The following is a 17345-nucleotide window of genomic DNA, read 5'->3' as shown; positions in this document are numbered from 1 at the left end:
CTTTTCAAATTTTATAATTAACCATCCACTGATAGATGATGGGAGGTCCTTGGGAAATCTGTGACACAGTCACAGATGAAAATTATTATGGGTGTATATTGGGCTTTTGGGAAGAAAGCCTCATGGCAATCTAGTCTCATGGCTTTAAATACCAACTTGATGCTGCTGACTCCCACGTTTATATTTCCAGCTCAGACCTCTTTCCTGGACTTCAGTCTTATATATCCAAACGCCCACTCAACATCTTAACTTAGATGTCTAACAGGCATCTAAAGCTCAACATATCCAAAATTCCTAATCTCCTCCTACCCAAAACTGTCTCCACCCACAGCTTTCCTCAGCTGAGCTGATAGCACATCCATCCTTCCTCTTGCTCAGCCAAAAACCTTGGAGATGCCCTTGATTCCTCCCTTTCTCTCACACCCTACATCTAATAGATCAGCAAACCTGGTGCTTCCACCTTCAAATAGATCCAGACTGTGATCATTCTCCCCACTTCCCCTGATACCACCTTGGTGTAAGCCACCATCATTTATCCTGTACCTTATAGCAAAGATTCCCAAATGGGTCTCCCTATTTCCACTCTTACCTCCTACCATCTACCCTTAACATAGAGCCAGAAGACCCTTTTAAAACACAAGTGTAATCAATCAGGTTTCTCCTCTGCTCAAAGTCCTACAGTGGACTTCTACTCCATGCAGAGTCAAACCAAAAATCCTTGTGATGGCCAACAAGGCCCTGTGTGACCTGCACTTTCCATCAACTCCATCTGCATGCCCTTTTCTAAAACCCTGACTCTAGGTCCTTCCTGCCCTTGAACATTCCTGCACACCTTCACATCTCTGCTCAACTGTTGCCTCTGCCTAGAAATTTCCTCTGCCAACTTCTTCTTCTTGGCCAACTTCCTCATCTCCATCACGTCTTTGTTAACATTTTGCTTTGTCCATGAGGCCACCCTGAGCACCTTATTAACCACTGCAGCCCACACCTTGGACCACTCCATTCTCAGCCCACTTTTCATTTTCTCATAGCACTTACCACTTCTTAATAAATTGTATAAGTTACTTATGTATTACAGTTAGTTTCTCTCTCCCTTTCCTAGAATGTACACCTAAATCTTTATTTTGTTCAATGATGGTCTGGCATACAGAGAATGTGTGAGTAGGCACTCAGTGAATGTTTGTTAAATGTTGAATGGAGGGTTTGTGAGCATGTGTTGGTTGGCAAAGGAAGGTACGTTGCCAAAGATGGTGGAAATAATGCCATGAAACCAGGAAATCTTGGAGTAAAATGCACCAGTTGTTTGAAGGTAAAAACAGGGTTCTTTGAGAAAACCAAGATGAGTGAGATCCACTAGAGAGAGCCCAACAGCTTAATGCTAAATAAAGACATTATATATCATAATAACAAAAACTCCTCTCGACGTGTAACTTCTTTCACATACAGTTATTTCACTCTCCAATGATTCTACAAGATAGATTTAATATTCCCATTTCACAGTTAAGGAATCAGAGGCCTAGAGAGATGAACACACTTGCCCAATGCTATGTAACTAGGAAATTACTGGGTTGGCCAGGTTTGGCCAACTCCAAGTACTGAGCTCCCTCCCCTCCCCTCTCATTACTATGCAATCCAGAGGAGGAGGGAGAGAATGAAGAACAGTGGTTGGGCAGGCAGATCTGGGGTTATCACTTTTCAGAAATATCCAGTCTGGAAGGATTCCCTCAGAACTGAAGTCATCTCAAGAGATGCCAACTCGCATTCCTCTTTGCAGCCTGGTTCCCTACTCAAGCATGAAGACCTCATTCCTGAGACCCATGCAGGACAGAGTCTTCTAGCAACCTTACCATGGACCAGCCTCCTCCTCCTCCACTCCCCACCCTAAAACAGGTCCATTCCTCACACATTGAACTGCCCTGATCAATTTTCCTTTTTCTTTTTCTTCTAAGAGGATATAAAATCAAGAGCTATCTGGAGAGCAATGCTGGCATTTTAATCAGGACAATAGGATTGGAGGCCAAAGGGTTCTGTGTTGACAAGATAAAGACAACATGGAGGGCTGAAGGCAGCCAGCAGAAAGGAGTTATGACTGTCCAGCTTAATGACAGCCAGACACGAAAGGGATTATTCACCCCAAGTTTTAAAAATTCTATAGTGTGCAATTGGGACCTTGCTGGAGTTGTTTTGTCTATTTCTGTGGATGCTGGCGCATCCCCTTCCTTGGCAGGGCTGAGAGCGCCTCCATAACTCACTTGCAAATGTCTATAGTGCCGTCCCACTTCTGGAGTTGATGTTCATTAGAAGACACAACTGGAAATTCTTAAGCTGTTGCAAAATGGGTTATTTGGAACTGAATTCTGGTCTCTATGTTCACATAGTGGATTGTTGTAGCTCTCTTGGCTGGAGTAGATGCAGATGTTGTCATTGTGCCTGACATGCTGAAAAGACCCAGCTAGAGATGTGTGACACGTTCTTAGATCAGGACAGCTGAAGCAGGTCTTAAGCAATGTCTAGTCCATTTCCACTTGAGAAGCCAAGGCCCTCAGTTGGGAGTCATTGTGCTGTGATGGCAAACCCTCATGAACACGTTCACAAAGCAGAGACTCATCGCCTTGGCCATAGTACTGGCCTGTTTTGTAATTGGCAAAGGCCACTGCAGACACTGACATTCAGCTTTGATTCTGCTTGATGCTTTTTAATTTTGTGCACTAAGCAATTTCAGTCATTCATTCAACAAATGTATTGAGCACCTACCACTTCTACATTTGCCGGGCACTTTCTCAACAATAATAATAACTGACACAGAGCACTCATGGTGCAACAGGCACTGCTATAAGAGCTCACCCATAAAAAGCTAATTAACCCTCACCACAACCCCAGGAGTAGATGAGCTACTGATAACATGGAAGAAAAGAAGCCTCAAAATCAATAAATGCCAGATGCTAAGTAAGTCCCCTTGTTTCCCAAAGGTTGCCTCACCGACATCCATAAAACATTAACTGTGAGATTCCCATTTATAAATGGAACCTGATCCTCCAGGAGATATCCCCAGCCTCTTCCACTTTGCAAGCTACTCCATCCGCTCCCTCCCCATCTGTGGGGGTCAAACGTTCTTCCAAGGGGAAGAAACATTCTCTTGCTTGAGATTGTCAAATGTAATAAGGATTTGACAAGTAGGGCAATCTATTTTTTTTTAATTTGCTTTTTTAAATACAAAGGCATCCCCAAAGGGACCTGTCTGGGCAGACACTCTGGTCCCAGTAAATTGTAAAAACCTCTCCTAGTCACCTTTTGTTCTCTCAGTGTCACAAGCCTGATGGCTGCTCAGCAGATGTCAGTGCTGATTCATGTATGTGCATGCCTGAATGAATGAATGAGTAAATGAACGAATGAATTTTTAAATTTTAGATAAATTTAAATTTTAGATAAATTTTGAGAAATTGTTGTTCATAAGAATCCCCTTGTATACTCTAAAATGCCATCTCTTCAACATATCTAAAATTCTACTATCAAGTCGTTATCATCTCAGGGTACACAGCCTAATATGGTAGCCACCAGCCACGCTAAGCTATTTATGTTTAAATCTAAATTAACTCGTATAGATTTTAAAATTCAGTTCCTCACTTGCCCTGGTTACAATTCCGGTGCTCAATAGCCACGAGAGGTTAGTGATTATCATACTGGACAGCACAGATATAGAACACTTCCTTGACCACAGAAAGTTCTACTGGACAGCCCCACCCTAGGGAACCATTTCTTTCTTTCTTTTTTTTTTTTTTTTTTTTGAGATGGAATCTTGCTCTGTCACCAGGCTGGAGGGCAGTGGCACAATCTCGGCTCACTGCGATCTCTGCCTCCCTGGTTCAAGCGATCCCCCTGCCTCAGTCTCCCTAGTAGCTGGGACTACAAGTGCATGCCACCACACCCTGCTAATTTTTTGTAATTTAGTAGAGATGGAGGGGAACCATTTCTTAATCTTTTTTGGTTCACAGACCAATGGTGAATCTGATAAAAGATATGGACTATCTCCCAAGCGAAAAAAGTTTGAGCACATTTACTGTACCCACACTCAGACCTTCCATGGACCTGGATTAAGAACATCTGCTTTAGGTTTACATCTTTCTTGGAATTAAAATAATCCCTTGGAGAAACAACACATCACACATCAAGTGGTTATCAGTTATCTATACCTGAGTGTGTGTGAATTTATTAAATGCTCTTTGGAGCTCTATCCATCTGGTTTGGAACAAGAGGAAGAGGTGAGGACCTTGGTAGCTGCAGGAAGAGTCTGGGGCACAGACAAGACATGTTAGCACTAAAGATGCCCATGTACTGTGCAAGGATTCAGGGGACCAATTTTTTCTGCACCTCACAGGTCATCACAGGCAAGATCCTGATGGCGGTCTAGCATGATGCACTCACACAGTAGGTGCTTAATGCATAAAATTGTTTAATTTATTTTCTTTTTTCTTTTTTTTTTTTTTTTGAGACAGGGTCTCACTCTGTTGCCCAGGCTGGAGTGCAGTGGCGCGATCTCAGCTCACTGCAACTTCGTCTCCCCAGTTCAAACAATTCTGCCTCATCCTCCCAAGTAGCTGGGATTACAGGCATGTGCCACCACACACAGCTAATTTTTGTATTTTTAGTAGATGGGGTTTTGCCATGTTGGCCAGGGTTATCTCGAACTCCTGACCTCAAGTGATCCACCTGCCTCGGCCTCTCAAAGTGCTGGGATTACAGGCGTGCTCCACCGCGCCCAGCCCAAAACTGCTGAATTTCTATGACAGGTATTGTGCTTGGCATCCTGGGGTTACAAAGATGAATTACACATAGTTTCTGCCGTTGCAGAACTTAGAATCTCCCCTGGGAGAGACAATGATACAAACAACAACAGCAGCAAAGAATGATGGCTAATATTTCCTGAGCATATGTTCTATATTATTTATTGGTTATGCATTTTTTCATAGTTATCATTCCAACAGCCCTATGGGTAGGCACTATTCTTACTCCCATTTTACAGATGACAACTGAAACTTCAAGAGGGGAGGAGCTTCTTCAGTGATGGAACTGAGCTTGGGTCAGGTCGCCTTGATGCCAAGGTCAGTGTTTGTTTCATGGAGTCAGGTCTTGGTAGGTACGTGAGAGGAACACAGGTCAGGACACACATGGCCCAGGCCAAGCAGCCCATATCCCTGGACAACTGGGCAGCTCTTGGTGAGCTGGTGAGTGGGCAGGAATGAGCACTCAGAAGCTGTCCAGTGGGCCTCCCCAAATGCCGATTGACAGTGTGCATGTGCCCTCTGCCCAGGGAGAAAGGCATTGCTCAGGAGGCGGCCAGGTGACTGTGCACTGGCAGCCCACCTGGGACACCCAGCATGGCCCACACTGCTGTGGCTGCCAGCTGCATTAGGGAGACTGCGGGCCAGGCCTTCCCCAGAGGGATGTGCCTCTGGGTCCATACATCCCTCTAGGTCCATACAAAATGGGCTCTGAGGAGACCATGCAATGGGAAGCTTCTCTTTTCCTCCATGGTCCCATCTACACATTGACCTCTGCACACACTGGCTCACCCCTGCTTAGAGTCAGGATGGAAAGAATGATCAATTTAAGGGCAGAGGCCTTGTCTTCCTATAATTCTCCAAATTCAAGGTCCTCTTGTTAGGGATAAGCGTCACAAGCACTATCTCTGTGAAGCTGCACAGCCTTGTGCAGTGTGGGACTTACGCTCCACGTCCAGAAGAGGACAGCCAGGCCCAGAGGCTTCATTGACCTGCCTGTGATCAGAAAGGGGCTTGGGACCAAAACATCCACCAGGCTGCCCTGTGCCCTGAGGCCTCCGTGGCCAGGGAGTCCACCTGGTGTTTTCTAGGACACCCGGGGAGTCTTAAAGGCCAAGAGGCCCAGACACAGAGGGGAGCAGCACCCAAGGTAGGCATCCTGGAGAGGTGCCTCTGCAGCTTCTCCCTGTGGCTCCTCCAACTCCTGCACTCTCTCTTTTCCTCTCTCTCTGTCTTATGCACACATAGATATACACACTACCACCACCTCTGACTACCGTGTCACTCCAGGGCTTCCTGCCCCTTTCCTAGGGCTGCTGTGGAGCAGAGGAGGACCCTGAGTCGTGGCCCTGGGCAGTGTGCACCCCCATACCTACTCTCCATCTTTCCTAGCTTTGAGGTCACCCATCCTTACACACACTGGGTGGGGCCTCCTCCCTTTCTATCCAGAGCCTCATCTGTGCCCTGGTCCTCCCCATGTGGGGAAGACAAACCAATCAGGAGGAAATTTATCTCGCATGGGTGATAAGCACTGATGAGAGGGCACGAAAGAGGAGGGGAAGGCTGCCTGGCCAGAGGGGCCAATGTGCCCACCTACCACTTCCCCTCAGGCAGCCCCTCAGGCTTCAGCCAGCAGGGGTGAGGAAGTGGGGCTCCCTCCCACAATGCCCACCTTCCACCAGGAAAGGAGGCCTTGGCATCGCGCAGCCATGCCTGTTTTCTGGTGGGGGGTAGCTGGTCTGGAATGAGTCTGTGACTTCCAGCAAGCCACGTGAACTCTCTGAGCCCATTTCTCACCTGGTAGGGGAGGCATGCCGGTTAAAGGAGGCACTCCATTAGAAGGTCCTTCTGAAATCATGCTGTAAATAGAAAGTGCGTTCTTTCTCAAAGAAGAATATCAAAATGTACCCACACTGTTATACATGCACAGACACATACACACACACACACGCAATTTTTCTGTAAGATCTAGTAGGAATTCTTTAAATATCAGTTATGTTCCTAGGATAGTGCTGAGGATACAGAGAAATCTCAGCCATAGCTTCCCCTCCTTGGAAGAATCTGGTGCTGTTGGAGGAGCAGAAGAGCATCCCCACGGAGTGGGAGCGCCATTCCAGAGCCAGCTGCCACCCAGGCTGGAAGGAGATGGGCTCGAAGCCTCAGAGTGATTGAGAGTGAGGAGAGCCTGTTCCTTCTGCCTTCCTGCCAAGGATGATGCAGGGAGAACTCTGCATTTCAAAGTCGGGAAAAGGCAAGCCCAGGAGAATGCAGTGGTTTGTCTGAAGTTCCACAGAGTTGGTGGCAAGATCTGTGGAAACAGCCTATGTGCTAGTTACTTAAAAACCTTCCCAGCACCTCCTCCCATACTCTTGTCATGAAAGATAAACACACACACCCGCACATCCCTCTGGGTCCATACAAAATGGACTCTAAAGAGACAATGCAAACAATTAAACACAGGGCCAGTCTCCATGACGTCTACTGGAATAGGAAGCACTATGATATCAGGAAAGCTGCTCTGGAGTCAGAGGAACTGGAGGTGGAATCCCTACTGTCATATACTAGCTGTGTGACCTTGAGCAAGTTACCAGTCTAAGCTCCTGAGCTGTAAAGCGAGCCTAATAATACCACTTGCTTGTTGTGGAAACTAAATGAGATAATACTGCACAAGAGCTCAGCCCTACCTGGCTTGTAGCTCAGACTGTTGTTATCACTTTCCTAGAAGCAAGAGAACAGAGAACCTACAGTATGGTCCCCTATGCCTGATGCAAGGATAAAGCAGGACACTGGCCTCAACGAGAGCACTGGGCTAAGTGCTTTAAGTAACTATCCCATTTCATTTACTAATAATCCTATTAGATTGTTCTACTTATCCTTATGCTAGAGGGAAATGGAAGCTCAGAGAGGTTAAGTATCTTGCCCAAGGTCACACAGCCAGGAAGTAGCAGCGCAGAGATTTGATTCCAGGTCCATCTGATCTCTAAAGCATAAAGATTTCCTTCTAGTCCACATTGCATTGTCAAGAAGTGTCATCTTGTCTCCTGGCAGGGAGATGGCCTGAAGAATAAGCCCTGGGGTCATAGGCCTGTCCTGACTGACCAGGATTCTGGGCTGAGTATCTTCACCCACCTCATGGTGCAGGGGCCTGGCATGATGTCCACCTCCGTGTAGCTGGGAGGGGTGGTGGCCATGATCTGACATGGGCTGGTGCCATTGTAAACTGGGCCAGGCCCACTTGAGGGTGGCCTGAGCCTGAGATTGTGTGGACAGTGAGGAGGCTGCCTGCCTGGGTCTCTGCTGACTGTCTTGGCATTGCCTTGTGGTCTGGATTTGAGGAGCCCAGTCACAGCCCCTCAACCAGTTCCAGACTGAGTTGATCCTGCTACTCACAGCAAGGGCTGTCTTGGTGATGGGGCCTGTCAGGGATCTTTGATTATTTTTTAGGGTCTACCTGGACTCAGGCTTCCTCTTAATCCAGAAAAACGGGTTTGTGACATGGTTGGGGGATATTCCCATTATCCACTTCCATGAAGCTGGAGGCCAGCCTCCCCTAGCAGCAGTAGCAGGGCCAGGAAGGAGCAAGGACTTCGGCATAGGACAGGCTGAGCTTGAATCCTGGCTTTGCTGCTTCCAGCTGAGGGACTTGGGCAAGTCAGGGTGTGCCCTGGGCTTACTACTTGTGAAATGGGAATGATAGGACCTGCCTCACAGTGCCTGCCGAGAACTACTGATAATGCACAGGAAGGTGCCCAGCGCTGGCCTGGCCACATGGTGAGTGCACAAACACTGGGAGATCCAGCCTTGACTGCCAGGCCTTTTCTCAAGGACGCTGAGGCAGCCCCATCACCACAGCTCCCTCCCCAACCCTTCATCTTGCTCTTTGCCCTGAAATGCACCCCACCCCCCACACATACACAAACCCACGAGAATCATTCCACCGAGATTCACAACTGAAGAATGTTTGCGTAATCTCAGCCAATGATCTAAGCCTCAATATATTTTTCCTTTCTTTTTATTTTTTTAATTTAAATTTTATTTAGCCTGGCTTCTATACTAAAAATACCAACCTCTGAGATAAAAGCATGTGCATTATGATTTTGCCTCATTCAATCTTCCACAATACAGTGAGTGCTTGAGTAATGGAAAGGGGAAATCCAGAAACTCTGTGCAATGCTCTGAGCCTGTGAAGCTCTGTCTGCCGCAGGAAAGGGTTTCTGTGAGGAAATGGATCATTTTCTTCCAGAGCCATTGTGTCAGAATTAGGGAAGGGCTGCAGGAAGGCACGGGTCAGCAACTTTTCCTCCTCTGAATACAAGTAAACGTTATTCCAGATGAAATCTTGCTGTGGTCCCATAAATCATGACCCCTGATATACTTCATGCATCTGTAACAGGAAGAACCAACACTCTCGGCCACCCTGGGGGTGTTACAATGTGCAGAGAGGCCATAAATCCTCATCATGCCTCCCTTCTGCTTTCAGAGGTTAGGGTGGGGGCACCTGGCCAGGGAAAAGCAGGGCTTTCAAAGCTTCTGCTGCCTTCTGTGAAACCAAAGGGCCCGCCAGGGATAGTGTCTCTGTTGTTCGAAGCTGCAAAGGTAATGGGTCTATTTCTTCTGCTGTGGCGTCCTCTGAGGATGCTTCGAAGGATAAGGATGAATAAAAGGGAAATGGATGTCACTCTGCCTCCTCCCCAGATGGCAGGTAACATATTTACGGAAAAGCTTTCCTACCTTTCCGTGGAGCTGTACTCTAATGTTTCTGGGGATTACTGTTGCTCCTTGGGGTGTGTGTTGGCAGAAGGTGGATAGGGGTGGGTGCTGGGTGTTTGGAAAAATGGGGAGGTGGAAAGGCCTAGAGCAGAACTTGCTTTGGATCCCCAAGGGCTCCTTCGATTACACTACTGTCCCCAGCCTTTCTGCCCAAACTTAATTCAGTGTCATTTCAAAGTGGATCCCTTGGGCTTCAGGAAAGGTGCCGGTGAGGAATTATTATGTCCCTCTAATTGTCTGGTGTGGAAGCAAGTCCAGCTCCTGTGGGTAAGAGACAGGGTTCTAAAAAGTGCTGGAGAGTCACCCTGTAGAGATTTATGATGATGATGATGATGAAGATGATTAGTATTTTGAGACAGAGTTTCACTCTTGTCACCCAGGCTGGAGTGCAATGGCGAGATCTTCCCTCTGCTCACTGCAACCTCCGCTTCCCAGGTTCAAGCGATTCTCCTGCCTCAGCCTCCCAAGTAGCTGGGATTACAGGCACCCACCAAGTTACTTCTTTATGCCTTAAAGCCCTTGAGAATTGTGAAGGAGAGCCGGGCACAGTGACTCATGCCTGTAATCCCAGCACTTTAGGAGGCCGAGGCAGGTGGAACACTTCAGGTCAGGAGTTCAAGACCAGCCTGGCCAACATGGTGAAACCCTGTCTCTACTAAAAATACAAAAATTAGCCAGGCGTGGTGATGGGCACCTGTAATCCCAGCTATTTGGGAGGCTGAGGCAGGAGAATGGTTTGAACCTGGGAGGCTGAGATTGCAGTGAGCCAAGATGGTGCCGTTGCACTTCAGCCTGGTGACAAGAGCGAGAATTTGTCTCAAAAAAATAAAGAATTGTGAAGGAAGGGCTCTGGGTTGCTGGAGGAGTTGGAAAGAACTATGAGAACAGCACCTTGGGAGGAAGGATTCAGACGGATGGACTGGACAAGGGAGGAAAAGACGGAAAGGGACCATGGCATAACAAGGGGCAGAGCAGACTGCAAGACCAGCCATGCCACTCATCACATGGGACACAGAGGAGCTGTGCTGGGGACAGCCCAAGTGGAACGGAACACTCATCTCTTCATGGGGATGGCATATAATCAGAGTCATTCAAAAACACATTTGACGTCTCTATGACCGGAAGAGTACACATGACTGGCCAATCATTCACACCCTACTCTACGTGATGATGGAGCAGTAGCTCCTCTGCATGCCCACAGCAACCCGAACAAATGTGCACTGAGCACCCATCACATTGTTTTAAGTTTAACTTTATGTCTGTGTTGCTTTAAAGAAATCTAATTATCTGAGGGCAGGGGTGTGCCTCCATAATGTCACTTATAATAGTTCTATAGCAGCCTCCTACAGAGCACGTATTAAGTGCCAGGCACTGTTCTAAGTATTTGGCAGGCATTATTTCTTTATAGAAGTTCTATGGGGCAGGCACTATTATTATTCCCATTTTACAGATGAGGAAACCAAGGCCCAGAGAAGTTACATAATAATTTGCCTAAGGTGATAACCTCAAAGTAGGCAGAGATTTTCATCAGATTTTGTTCATGTCTATGTCCCCAAGGCCTAGTACACTACCTGGGACCCAGTGGATTGCCAATGTGTATTGATTGAAAAGGTCCGTGGATGGACGCAGCCTGACCCTCCCAGGCAATTGTATCAGGTTGGCCTGTAAGTCACTGTAAAATGTTTGTATCTTGGCTCACCCTTTGCTTGAAAATGGCCTCTCCTAGGCATGTCCCCAGGCAAAATGCTGCAGTGCAACAAATAAACTAACAAAATACTCCGTGGCTGCTGGAGCAAGCCATAGCCAATGTGTTGAAGGCAGGACAGCAGATGTCTTTAGAGGCAAAGTGGTGGACAAACCATTTTGAAAGGAAAAATAAGTGGAAGTGACCAGTCAACTGGCCCAGGAAGACTCAGCCAGCCAACCAACAAATCAACCAGGCGTGTGCTATATATAAGAATCCAGACTTTTCCGAGATTTACACTGAAAATGCAAGCTTTGAAAGTTGGAACAAACCTCACTCAAATCCATTGTGTCTAAAACAAATGTTGGGATTTGTTAGGAGATTATTTAGAAAAGTAAGATTAAGTCCTTGTTTAAAAACTTATAATTACTTCCATTGTTTAAAAAAATACCACAACATGGATGAACCTCAGAAACATTATGCAAAGTAGAAGTCAGACACAAAAGACCACATGTTGTATGATTCTATTTATATGAAACGTCCAGAAAAGGCAAATCTATAGAGACAGAAAGCAGATTAATGGTTGCCTGATGCTGGGGGTGGGAATTGCGATTGACTGCAAACAGACACAAGGATCTTTGTGGGGTGATGAGAATGTTCTAAAACTGGATTCTGATGATGACTGCACAATTCTGTAAATTTACTGAAAATCACTGAATTATACACTGAAAATGAATGAATGTTATGATATGTAAGTGATACTTCAATAAAGCTGCTTTTTTCTCTTTCTTTCTTTTTTTTTTTTTTTTTTTTTGAGACAGTTTCACTCTTGTTACCCAGGCTGCAGTGCAATGGCACGATCTTGGCTCACTGCAACCTCCGCCTCCCGGGTTCAAGTGGTTCTCTTATCTCAGCCTCCCAAGTAGCTGGGATTACAGGTGCCAGCCACCATGCCCAGCTAATTTTTGTATTTTTAGTAGAGACGGGGTTTCACCATGTTGGCCAGGCTGGTCTCGAACTCATGACCTCAGGTGATCCACCTGCCTCGGCCTCCCACAGTGCCGGGATTACAGGCATGAACCACCGCACCCAGCCCTAAAGGTGCTTAAAAAAAAAAAAAAAAAAAAAAAAAAAACAACTCTTGAAAACAACAAAGAAATTGATAGTTTATAAAATCTCTATGCAAAAGATCATAGAAATAATTGAAATCATTGAATCCAGTTTTATAGAAGGCAGGGAAATGCTGAGAGAAGATAATAGGAGAGAGGAGTTGCATGAAGCTTGAATCCAGGCCCCTTGGCTCCCAGGTAGACCTATCCTCTTCCTCGCAGAGCTTGTTTGGGGTATCTAATTGAAGGGGCGATTTCCCTTCGCATGTCCACACTCTCTATGTGGATGTTGGCCACTGATGCTAGCTGCTATCTCCCTAGGTCTGTGAGAGGATCCCTGGGAGGGATCCTAGGTCTGTGAGAGGATTCCTGGGTAAGTTCCTGTAATGGGCCAAGTGGAGAAAGAAGCTAGGCTGGTGAGATCCTGCCCATCCCTCTGGACCCCAAGGGTGACAGGCACCAGGTCAGAAGTTGCTCTCCAGGTTTCAGGGCTCACAGACACATAGTGTCCCTTTCTAGGCCAAGGCTGCCCAAATCTAGCTGCCTTTTAAGTCAATCCCCACTGGGCCTCCTAGGGAGGCTTAAGACAGCCTGCTAGCCCACGTGGGAGGAGGTGAGGTCACTCCCTTCCTCCAATGGAAGATTCTGATATGGCCTTGACATCCAAGGTGGATGTAGCCTATCATCCACTCATCTACCCATTCAACACTCACCACTCATCCCCACCCATCTATCTATCCCTGCATCCATGCATCCAAAGATACACCCACCCACCCCCCACTCACTCATCCATCCTTGTACTCATTCATTCCCAAATTCACCCACCCATCCACTTCTCCACCCACCCACACACTCAGCCATCCAGCTCACTCTGAGCCAGTCTGCTGGCTGAACCCAGCCCTTGCCCTCCAGGAGCCAAGAGTACATGTGCTTGACACACCTTTCCAAAGCACATTTTCATTGGTGGTTCGCATAGATGCACCAAACTTATTACTCACCCAGTCCTCATCTTTTCAGGAAATATCTGATTTCTCATTTCTTCACTTCTCACATGTACTGTACTAATAACTCACGTAGGCTCTCCCTTCAAGGTACATGCAGAATCCATCCTAATCTCTCTGTCTCCTCCACCCACCAAGATCCAAGCCACCATTTACTGCTCACCTGGACTATTATTACATCAGCCTCCTCACTGACCTTTCTGCTTCCATCGCTGTTCTTCTAGGGGCCCTCCTCCTCACAGTCGCCACAGCCAATCAGATTCCTTCACTCTCCAGTGATTTTTCTATCCTGGAATAAATCTGAACTCCCCGTCTTCAACTTCAAGGCCCTTCAGGCTCTGCACCTGCCTGCTTCTCTGTCATGTTCTATCAGCCTCCTCCTGCTCACTCAGCTAGAGCCATGATAGCATTCTCTCTGTGCCTGACTTGCTTACCTCCTTCCCACCTAGTGTTACTGGTTGAGGGTAGTTGTCCAGGTTCTTGGCATTTTGAACAAAGAACTGGACAAAACGCACAAACAAAGCAAAACAGAAAAAGCAGAGATTTATTGTAAAAGAAAGTACACTCCACAAGGTGGGAGCGGGCTCGAGCAAGCAGCTCAAGAACGTCGGTTACAGAATTTTGTGGGGCTTAAATACCCACTAGAAGTTTCCAATTGGTTCACTCAGTGCAAATGAAGTAGTGGCCCATGGCCAGTCTGATTGGTTGTGGGAGGGGACCAATCAGAGGTACTTTCATTTTCCAGCTGCCACACAGCAACTGCCACACAGAAAAAGGAGGGGTTGAAAAGGGAGTTGGCGCTGACATCTAGTCAGCATGAATTGGCCTTAGGTTCCCTGCCTCCAGACCCTATTCTCCTGCCTCACTAGAAGCCTTGCTGGTGCCTTGGTCTGCAATGCCATCCCTAAGATCTTCTCATGGCTGGCTCTTTCCTGCCACTGGGAAAGGCCTCTGCTTGCAGTCTAAGAAGCCTCATCCATTTCATTTTCCTCATAGCACTTACAGCTACTTTTTGAAACCAGGGTCTGAGTAAACCACACTGACTATCCACTTGTTATATTAGTCAGGACTCTCTTCTTTACAAATAAAAGTGGGGAGGGGGTTATTGGCTCATAAAACTGAGAGGTTCAGAAGCAAGCTGGTTCACCCCCCTTGAACATGGGTTCCTGCAAGAAAGACACCAGGAAGTGGCCTCCTTTCCTTCATCTCCTGCTTCTCAGTGCTAACTTTGTTCTTAGTCCGGCACTCTACATACTTATTGGCCATGCCAGCCTCTGATCATACAGAAGGTGTGACTGTCTCCAGAATCCCAGCAGGACCCTGAGAGGACTCTGATTGGCCCAGTTGCCCAGCTCTGAACCAATCAGAGCTCATATTGACTGAACTCCAGTGGGGTAGAGAATTCTGATTGGCTAAGCTCAGTCACATGACTGCTCAAAAGCCTCATGTGCCCATCAAACCACTGACACTTCTCTTTGGTTTCCGACAGATAAAAACGCATCCCTCCAAACTCCTAGTAATCCTCCTGCTCCCATCCAAACACACTCCTCTAAACTTCTGGAAGGAGCGAAACATGGGTTATCTCATCGTACCTTTCCCTTCAAAGGAAAAAGGTTGGCCTTCTAAGCTGAGTCATTCCTAACAACTGGCTCTTAGTTTTTCCTTTTAATCAGTCTGTACTGAGCAACTTAGAGACACCAGCCCCTTTGCAAAGAACGGCAGGAGATGCCTCAACAGTTAGATTTTGCCCCTAGGTCAGAAAGTTAGCCAGGAAGATAAGGTAAACCCACAACAATTTACTATGGAAATAATTAATCCCTTGGTTGTGTCGTCAGATAAAGGGAAACCAAAGAATCTCAGAGGACTTGGCAGTTGGGCAAATTTGAAGGAACAGAGAGATCTGTTCTCTGCCAGCAAGCCTTTCTTCTGCCAGTTGAGGGTGTGTGTGTTGGGGAGTCAAAATTGTGTACACACATGTGCAAGTATCCTTCCTCCATGGCTACACTCAAAGATGTCTGAGGCCAGAACTGTGTTTTCTCCTTCCTGGGCATCCAATAAAACCTCCTGAGGTCACGTAGATCTTCTTGATCATTTGGGGCCAAGCTCACTTTTTGTGGGTCTTTCCATGACTTGTTATCTTTGTCTCAACTCCTTCATTTATCTTGCAGTCTCTGCTTATTTCTCCCCAACTCGGTGTGGGTTTGAGTCTGTTAAACTCTGCATATCTTTGTCTCTTTTAAGAACATCCCACCCCCTGGTGTGGGGTCACACTGAGGACACATAATAGCCCCTAAGAAGTATAGTCAACTCCACATCTTCAGAACTAGCACTGTTCTCTGTTTCCACTACCAGTCATGGATAGATCTATTAGGACTTCAAGGCCAAGTATAATTCTATGGCCACAGTACACTGTCATTCAAACACTTAGTCTTTCATTCATTCAACAAAAGGAAAAGGTAAACAGGACTGCAAAGGGCATATATAACCAGTTTAAACTATTCTTAAGCATTTGATGCCATGCAAATGCACAAAACTGGTGTGCTTGCCATAGCTCATTGTTTCCTATTGGCTGAGCTGGTCATCCATTCTGTTTAAGCTGGTTCATAGACACTGAGTTGGTTTTTCTCTCCCTGTGTAGAATCGAGGCCATTCATTACTTCCCTAGCAGACCTCTGCTGAGTGCCAGACCCTGGTTTAGCAGGGAATGAGTGGGAGAGCTGGGTGAGTGGAAATAAGGGAACAAATCCTTCTGAAACAATGAGATCTGCTCCAAGACAAAAACGGACTTTTGGGAAGGTTTCTGAAGGCATAGGGTGCGAGCTAGCCTTTGCAGACTAGTAGGCTGAATTGGTGGCTGTCAAGATATAATACTAAAAGGTCACTGACAGGGATCCTTGCATAGAAATAGAGTCCCTCTCCTGGGGCCTAGACAGGGCCCAAGTCCAGTCCATCAATCAGCCAATGGTTAACATGGCTTACTTTGCAGAAAGCCTGGGGAAAATAAAAAATATCTACAATTTATTTTCCGGTATTTAGTGGGTGTCATCTTCCTGCCCAGGAGAAGCTGACATTCCAGGGAGACTGGTAGTAAATATTTCCAGAGTGCAGGGCAGGAGACAGCTCTCAATTCTGGGGCAGGAAAAGAATACTTCAGGAGAAAGGGAAAGTTTGAAGGATGGGAAACCCCACTGTTCGTCAGCCTTTTCCACAAGGGCCTTGAAGGAGCAGAGAAAGGTGATCTTTTCTTTTTAACAATCATATAGTAATTCCCCCCTCCTGCCCTTTTTTGCAGAGGAGAAAGTTGCAGAGAGCTTAAGCAACTTGCCTAAGATCACACAGCTAGTAAATGATGAAATAGGACTCAATCCAAGTCTTTCTGGATTTCATTATTTCATGAGGATTTTACTTCTTTTCTAAAAGATGCAACATGTATATTAATTATCAGCCATTTACTAACGGCTCAGTTTCAATTCTTTACCAGATTTTCTGGTAGGGGACTGTGTATCAAAGACATGAGACACATAAAGAATAAGCTTTGGAGAGATTCAGAGATCAGGAAAAGTCCAGAACGTGGGCACTCTCCAGAAGGGGTATTTTAATAGGGGAACTGAGCAACGAGAGGTACCTGAGTGTGTAGGAGCTCAACGTATGTTAACTTGACCAACAAACTCTTACAAAGACAAACAGGAGACATGAAGCCAAAATGCTCATCTCCTCCGGGTTAATTGACCTGTCTTGTCCTGGAGGGTGAGTGAGGTGCAGGGACCCCTCATTCTCACCACTACTGCGTCCAGTGGGTCCACCTCAGACAAAGCCACCTGCTGGGTCATGTCTCTTGAAACACATGCCAGGGTCTAGGGAAAGCTCTCCCCTCAAACAACATGAGGGAGCCCCTTAACCATGCCTTTCCCTTGCATTTGGGTAAAAGGATCATTGTGGCATTTATTTGTCCTCTAGTCTGGTGTGTTCCTGAGCACCTGGTAAGTGACAAATCACCCTAATG

Source organism: Hylobates moloch, unplaced genomic scaffold (genome assembly GCF_009828535.3).
Source record: "Hylobates moloch isolate HMO894 unplaced genomic scaffold, HMol_V3 SCAFFOLD_14, whole genome shotgun sequence".
Taxonomy (NCBI): domain Eukaryota; kingdom Metazoa; phylum Chordata; class Mammalia; order Primates; family Hylobatidae; genus Hylobates; species Hylobates moloch.
Note: the sequence above shows the minus strand (reverse complement) of the source record.